An 8,509-nucleotide genomic window follows, 5' to 3' on the forward strand; every position below is an offset into this window, starting at 1 on the left:
TTAAAAGCATATCCCTGGCATTTAATGTACAGTTCGGGAGATGTCTGTTCTGCCATGTAATATTCTGGCTGTTCGTATATTCAGGGAGCCATCCCTCAACACTGTAACAAAAGTTAGTATATTTCAGATGAGTGTCATTTTGTGCTCAGAACCCCACAGGGCAGCCACTGGTATTTGGATATGGAAAAGGGTTCTGACATTTGGTATATGCTTCCCTTGTAAATGTGTAATTCTGCAAAGTCACCTGTCTACGCTCAATGCTAAAGTAGGTAAATTGGCATCTGAATGCATTCAAGAGAGAGCTGGATAGAGCTCTTAAGGATAGCGGAGTCAGGGGGCAGGAACGGGGTACTGATTGAGAATGATCAGCCATGATCACATTGAATGGCGGTGCTGGCTCGAAAGGCCGAAAGGCCTCCTCCTGCGCCTATTGTCTATTGTCTAAATATGGGTAAAGTAAGTAATGCATTCAGACTGCAATTAATCGTTAATCGTTGTTTTTTTAATGATAAAATCAAATGTATTTTAAGTTTGGAGATTCTTTTGAGAGGGTCTTTAAGAGAATGTACATTTGTGCGGAATAAATATTTTTATATTTACCAGCCTAGGTCTCTGAGTGTCTCAATTCACAAGTCATGACAATTGGTTTCTTCATTCTGAGAATAAGAAATATTTCCCACCAATGAACCCTCTTATAATTTTAATCACAATTGCTGTCCTTTAAAGTTTGCTTCATTTTCTGTAGAAAGACCTCACCAGTATATAAAACTCAACCTTACAGAAAAAATAAAATAAGTAATATTATAAAAAACAATACAGTACCTTATCACTTAAATCTAGTGTGATCTTTACAACTATCTGCATTATATTTTGCTGACCAATTCCCATACTTCCTAAGAATTTTAATTAATTGTCATTGAACAGTCCTATTAATGCTATTCGCTTTGCCAAGCAGGCATTTATTATACTTGTGATTCTTGACAACGAACCTGAGCTGGGTATTTGATCAGAACAAGCCCTGTTCCATCAATATTGACCCAGAGCCTTCCTGCTCCATATAATTTAACCACTCAACGAACTGTTGGTTAGCTATTTCCCAAAATAATTTTGTTTCGTGTTCATCCTTTAAACTCACTTGGTTCACTGGATTTTTTTTAATACAACTGTATAAAAAATAGTTAATTAAAAAGCATATTACAGAGGAGAAGTGGGGTTAACCTTACATTGTGTCGCCATCAAGATTTATATTTGACTCAAAGGAGCCTGCTATTCAGATTTCAAAGATTACATTAGGGATGTGACAAGACTCGTGGTAAACATCCAGTAGTTCCGGTTACCTGCCAGCGCAGCACTACCAAAATTCTGAGGTTGTCAGATTATGTACACATTTTACTATTCTTAAAATATATTTTGATTGAACAAAATGTTCCAGATTACCCCAGGAGCTAAAACATCCTCTCAAATTCTACTTTGTTCAGCCACCTCAGAATATTATGTTAAAATGAAATCACTAATTCTTTTAAACTCCAAAGAATTTCAAACTAGAGAACAATTCCCCTCTCTCTTTAGGTTTCTGAATGGTCCTTCAGTAATGGGGAAGTACTGTCCGATTCACCCCTACCCCATTGTGGATATGGGACTTCTTCTATGGAACTGTTGCTCTATAATGCTGGGAACTACCTATAATACTTCCGTTTGACCTGACTATATTTATATATAGTATTAATCTGATCTGATTGGATCACATGCACTGTACCTCGGTACATGTGACAATAAACCCAAACCTACCTGTTTCTGTCAGCTAATCATTCCTCCCTCCATTACTACATTACTAACAACCCCATGAGTGTTTTATTGTTTGCATTAGTAACCTTCTGTGGTATTTTTTCTAAAAAACAGATGACAGGTTAAACACCGATTTTCCAGCAGCGGATGGTCTGCCCACCCCTATAATCTGGACAAAATTATTAGAGCTCAGTTGAAATTCTCTGAGCAGCCACAGATGGCATTGCGAGTAGCGAGCGCTCTTTCCGGTCGTGTCCCTCCGTTGAGAGTTATTCGTTTACTACCTTGTCTAATTCTATCTCTGCTGGCTCAATGTTGAGTTTTTTTGTGTGTTTTAACTCTGCCTGTCCCCCCCCCCCACACACACACACCCCCATGCCACAACTACTACTCCCACCATTCGGTTCAGTTTCCTCTCGCCCTGTGGAATTCTCAACTTCCTGTCAAGGCTTCTCTAATTTACTGGGCAACTTTAAACGGTTGCTTCCCAAATCCCTTTTCAACTATGCTCTCAATCTTCTTTCCTAACTGTTTCTTCAACACAATACAGTAAAATCCTCGTTGGAATGACCCCCTTATTGCATATTTCGGACACACAGATTGACCTCTGACCCAGCTGCGTCACTCCCATGTGGGTGAAGAAGGGCTCGCTGGTGCATCTTGAGTCGAGAGTGGCGTCAGAAGCTGCCTGGGGCTCGAAATGGCCGGGGAGACGGTGGGAGCTGGGGATGGGCCACCAGGTCATTCCAGTCACATTCATCATATCATCATATATATACAGCCGGAAACAGGCCTTTTCGGCCCTCCAAGTCCGTGCCGCCCAGCGATCCCCGTACATTAACACTATCCTACACCCACTAGGGACAATTTTTACATTTACATTTACCCAGCCAATTAACCTACAAACCTGTACGTCTTTGGAGTGTGGGAGGAAACCGAAGATCTCGGAGAAAACCCACGCAGGTCACGGGGAGAACGTACAAACTCCTTACAGTGCAGCACCCGTAGTCAGGATCGAACCTGAGTCTCCGGCACTGCATTCGCTGTAAAGCAGCAACTCTACCGCTGCGCCACCGTGCCGCCCAATTCAATTCAGTTTACATTTTTATTTATTTAAATTTCAGATGCTCCATGGTGCTTTAGAGACGGGGTGGGTGTCATTTGCGGGCCAGGGATGTATTATCGTTTCATTATCACGTGAACTCTGTTAGTCTGGTAAATCGGATAATGCAGAAAGGCTCTGGAACTGAGGGCACCAGAAAATCTGTGTTCAACCTGGACCAGGGAACTCTGGTTCCGTCTGAGAGGAGGGGTGTGAGAGCAGAACTGTGGGATAGAGGAGACACGGTGAGGGATCCATCTATGACAGCAGGGGGAAGCCACATTTACTAAAGAAAGAGGACATCATGATCCTGGACAGCCTCACATTGGGAGCAAATGCGGGTGAGACAGAAAAATTGAGAGGAGGTGATAGCGTCTTTGCAAGAGGCAAGGTGGGAGGAGGTGTAGTGCAGATAAATGAGTTTGTAGTAGATGTCAGTGGATAGTCTGACCCCTGTGGTGGAGACAGACAGATCAAGAACTGGGAGAATGAGTTGGAGGGATGGTGCCAGTGCATATTTGGAACAAGATCTGTTCAACGTGCCCAACAAAAATGCAGGCATAGTTGGGACCTGTGTGAGTGCCCTTGGCTACACCTTTAGCTTCAAGGAAGTAAGAGGAATTAAAAGAGACTTTGTTGAGGATGAGAACAAGTTCCAATAGTGGAAGGGAGTGGTAGTAGAATAAAACTGATTGGGTCTCTGTTCAAGGAATAACTGGAGGGCCTTGAGACCTGTGTGGGATGGAGGTTTAAAGGTACTGGACATCCATGATGAAGATGAGGGAATGGAGGCATAGAAATTAAAAGATACTGAAGAGTTGAAGGGCAGTTGAGGTGTCTTGGATGTAGGTTAGGAGGGACTGGACAAGGGGGGAAGAGGATGAAATCATGGTATTTGAAGATGAGTTCTGTGGGGCAGGAGCAGGCAGAAACAATGGGCCTGCTAGGACAATGCCGGGTGGCGCCATCAGCGATGGCAGCCTCGCCAATGGTCTGTTTGTCTTTTCGTCTTCTTTGTTATTTTTAGAGTGTTAAAAAAATATGTGTTCATGTTCTATGGTTTGTTTTATGTGGGGGGGGGGGGTCGAAGGAAACCTTTTTCAAACTCTTACCTTGCCAGAGATGCGATTGTTTTCCGGATTGTATCTCCGGTCACTCTGCGGCCTAACATCATGGAGCTGGCGGCCTTGCTCAAGACTGACGTTGAGCTCCACCGCGGGGCCATGGACATCATCGGAGCCTGAGATCAACATTCCAACCGCGGCCTGCGGATTTCAGCATCGAGCAGCTCGCAGTCTCTGATAGAGACTGATGTCGGGAAACTCCAAAGTCGCAAAAGGATTGACTAGCCCTGACCCGGGGTCCGTCGCCCGGCGCAGGGGACCTGAGATCCCCCCGATGCGGGAGCTTGATCGCCCTGACGCGGAGGGCCCGACCACCGGCCAAGATCGTCCCATTAACGGAAGGCTCGAGGCCCCCGAAGGGAGGACAAAGAAGGGAAGAGATTGAACTTTTTTCTCGACTTCCTTCAGTGAGGAATGTGAAGGAGTCACTGTGGTGGATGTTTATGTTAAAATGTATTTTGTGTGTTTTGTTGCTATTTATTGGTATGACTGTATGGCAAATCAAATTCCTCATATCTTGCAAAACATACTTGGCTAATAAAGTATGATTATGATTGTGGATTTTGGGAAGAGATAGCAGCGGGCAGTGCAAGGCAGGGGAACTATAAAGTTCGAAGCTGGTGGAGGGGACATTGCCAGAGGAATTAAGATGATGGCTTGGTGTTCGTCTTTTGGGTCATAATCGAGGGTTTGGTCTGAGGAGGTGTCCGAGAACTGGTACCTGGCCTCAGCACAGTAGAACTCAGCCTGCCAGATTACAATGGCATTTTCCTTATTGGCAGTTGTAATAACAATGTTGGGATTATTGCTGAGTGGTCAGGAGCTCTGTGATCAGAGGGGGTGAGACGGGAGTGAGTAAGTGAAGTGCTGAAATCAAGATGGTTGATGTGCGCCAGCAGTTGAAAATAGAAAGGTCCAGAGAGGATAGAAGGTTGGCAGGGTGAGTGCATGAGGAGGAGGAATGTTGGACAGAAGTAGCAGTTGTCAATGGGAGGCAAGAATACCTTACCAGACAAAATGGCATGGAGGTGGTGGAAGAAGAGCTCAATATAATGGCAGGCTCAGAACTCATTGAGGTATGGGTGTAGGAGTACATCGGCTTTTGCCGATGACTGATCATTTGGCATCAGAGGGCAAGGTCAGGGAGAATGGTAAAAACCCAACAAGGATAAGGGCTGAGGTCTCACCCAGGCTTTGAGGCTCAGGGGAGATGCTGCAAGGGGATGATTTATGCTCAGAGGGGAGAATATGTGAAGGATGGTGAGGGTATAACAAAATATCTGCAGGATTCAAGGATTTCAAATACAATACAAAATAACAGGTCTCATGTCCCCTTTGATTCTTCTGTCTGCAATGGCTGGCTTCATCACACCATGGTCCAAGCTCTTCCTCTCTGGGTGAGGATCTCTTCAATCTATCCCCCTCTGGTGAAGATCTGCTCTAATGGTGGAAGCATGCACTTATATAACTTTTAACTCTAAGAGAAAAGTGGTGACTATGTATCAAACTAGCTATCCTCTTTGGTACCATGACGGCGTGAGATATGTGTCCCATCAATATCAATAGTCAATAGTCGTTTATTTGTCACATACACATAAATGTGTAGTGAAATGAAACATTACCCGCAGTTAAACAATAAGACCAATAAGAATAATCAATAAAAATGCAATAACACATACAATCACAACTAACACCAAACAAAAAGAAACATCCATCACAGTGAGTCTCCTCCAGTCCCTCCTCACTGTGATGGAAGGCCAAAAATGTCTTTTTCTCTTCCCTGCCGTCTTCCAGAGCTAGTCTCGGATGTCTATAGGATGACAAAGTTTATCCTAGTTGCCTCAGGTGGCCTCATGATTTACTGGTTTCTTCAAGTAAGCGTAAGCATTCTTCAAAAACATCTACTTGTTTTCCTAAGCAGGGTTTGAAATGTGATGCCGCTAATTTAGCTGACAATTCAATTTTAGCTGACATAGTCTGTTTAACCCTTACATTACAGTGGTGTAGGGGAAGTAGCATGGTTGACATAGGGGGGAAGGGCAGCAGGGCGCAGCAGTGTCAGTATTAAGATCCCCTGTTCCCCTATTGGAAGGAAGGAGCAGAAGGATCCAGAAGAGCCAGTCCACCTGAAGTAGTTGGAGCCAGCAGGATGAAGGCCTCCCCCGCTGCTTCAGATAGGGGCTAATAAGGAGGAAGTAACATTAACCATAGAAGTGTGAAACAGTGATAAAGAACAATTTGCATCCGTTCATTGTTACTAATCTTTACATTTTTTATTTTAATGCTTTTATGTGAATAACCATTAAACTTGGGAATTAGTGCCCTGAATTTCTACCACTTAATTCCTTAGATAATAATAGACAATAGGTGCAGGAGTAGGCCATTCAGCCCTTCGAGCCAGCACTGCCATTCATTGCGATCATGGCTGATCACTCTCAATCAGTACCCCGTTCCTGCCTTCTCCCCATACCCCCTCACTCCGCTATCCTTAAGAGCTCTATCCAGCTCTCTCTTGAAAGCATCCAACGAACTGGCCTCCACTGCCTTCTGAGGCAGAGAATTCCACACCTTCACCACTCTCTGACTGAAAAAGTTCTTCCTCATCTCCGTTCTAAATGGCCTACCCCTTATTCTTCAACTGTGGCCCCTTGTTCTGGACTCTCCCAACATTGGGAACATGTTTCCTGCCTCTAATGTGTCCAATCCCCTAATTATCTTATATGTTTCATGATCTCTGATCTTTCACCAAATTTCCCTCATCACCCCATTCAGCAGTTCTATACACACATTATTAATATAAATTCATCGGTGATAGGAGCAGTATTAGGCCATTTGGCCCATTAAGTCTATTCTGCCATTCAATCATGGCTGATCTATCTCTCCTTCCAAACCCATTCTCTTGCCTTCTCCCCATAACCCCTGACACCCATACTGATCAAGAATCTATCTTTCTCTGCCTTCAAAATATCCATTGACTTGGCCTCCACAACCTTCTGACGCAATGAATTCCACAGATTCACCATGCCCTGACTAAAGAAATTCCTCCTCATCTTCCGACAGGAACGTTCTTTAATTCTGAGGCTATGATCTCTGGTCCAAGACTCTCCCACTAATGGAAACATCCTCTCCACATCCACTCTATTTAAGCCTTTCATTATTTGGTAAGTTTAAACAAGATCTCACATCCTTCTAAACTCCAGCGAGTATAGACCAAGTGCTGTCAAACGCTCAAGATATGTTAATCCACTCATTCCTGGGATCATTTTCGCAAATCTCCTCTGGACCCTCTCCGGCAGGCAAGTACATCCTTCCTGATACGAGGCCCAACATAATACTCTGACATAATACAACAACATAATACAACAACAGCCTGATCAGAGCCTCAGTTTTATGTGTGTAGAAAGGAACTGCAGATGCTGGTTTAAACCAAAGATAGACACAAAAAGCTGGAGTAACTCAGCGGGACAGGCAGCATCTCTGGAGAGAAGGAATGGGTGACATTTCAGGTTGACAATGCCTCAGTATTACATCCCTTTTGTATTCTAGTGCTCTTGAAATAAATGCTAGCTTTGCATTTGCCTTCTTTACTACCGCAACTGTAGTAAAGAAGATGTTGTAAATCTTTAAAAGAAATTCTAAGACAAGCTGCATTGGGCTCTAAAGGAACAGTGATATGTTCAGTGCAAAGCACCTTTCAGAAATTAGATCTGAAAACTGAATCGGTCGACTCTTAAGACTGGAAAAACAACAAATACTTTAAGCAGGAATGGAGGCTGAAGTGGGAGACATGTGTCCTCCCCTGAACGACCATTACAAACTTTGGACGAAGCTCAGTAATGGAATAAGAATCACACATTTCAGATGTGCTTGCTGCTTGAGGTGAGAGGTTTATCAATTATTTAATTGAAATAAAAATGTCAAGCGATATTGACATCGATACAGCTGATAATGATGCAATTGTCTACTTTCAAATCCACTTGATGGAGTAGGATAGCTCCAAAATAGTTTGAAAAATGGCGGCATGGACGGCCAATGATGGGGGGAATACAAGGTTAATTGATAATTGTAAAACTTGCAACTACACTATTTGAACCAAGCAGAGAGAAGAATAGGATACAAAAACTCTTCTAAAACAAAGTCTCGAAGAAAGGGCAAAACATTCTTAATACGAATCCATAGTTTACTTCTCATACGGACGGAATGAAGTTTGATTTCAGCAGCACACTACAATTAAACATGTCCGCGGTAGGGTTCACTCGGAATGCACCACCCTATTCCGCGAAGATGGCGAACACGAACACTACGTATCCTATGTATCTGGTTCTGGTTGATTACTGCGCAAACACCTCATAAGTGGCTATCCTCGTAGATGGATCTCGGTGCCGTTATGTATCTTTCTCCCGCTCATTTTCCCGGCTGGGGTTGATGCGATCTGGTGAAATTGCACCCTCAGAGTTAGTTAATGCGTGCGGCGCATGTGAGGGGAGTAGGTTACCGC

The sequence above is a fragment of the Rhinoraja longicauda genome, chromosome 2 (genome assembly GCF_053455715.1).
Source record: "Rhinoraja longicauda isolate Sanriku21f chromosome 2, sRhiLon1.1, whole genome shotgun sequence".
Taxonomy (NCBI): domain Eukaryota; kingdom Metazoa; phylum Chordata; class Chondrichthyes; order Rajiformes; family Arhynchobatidae; genus Rhinoraja; species Rhinoraja longicauda.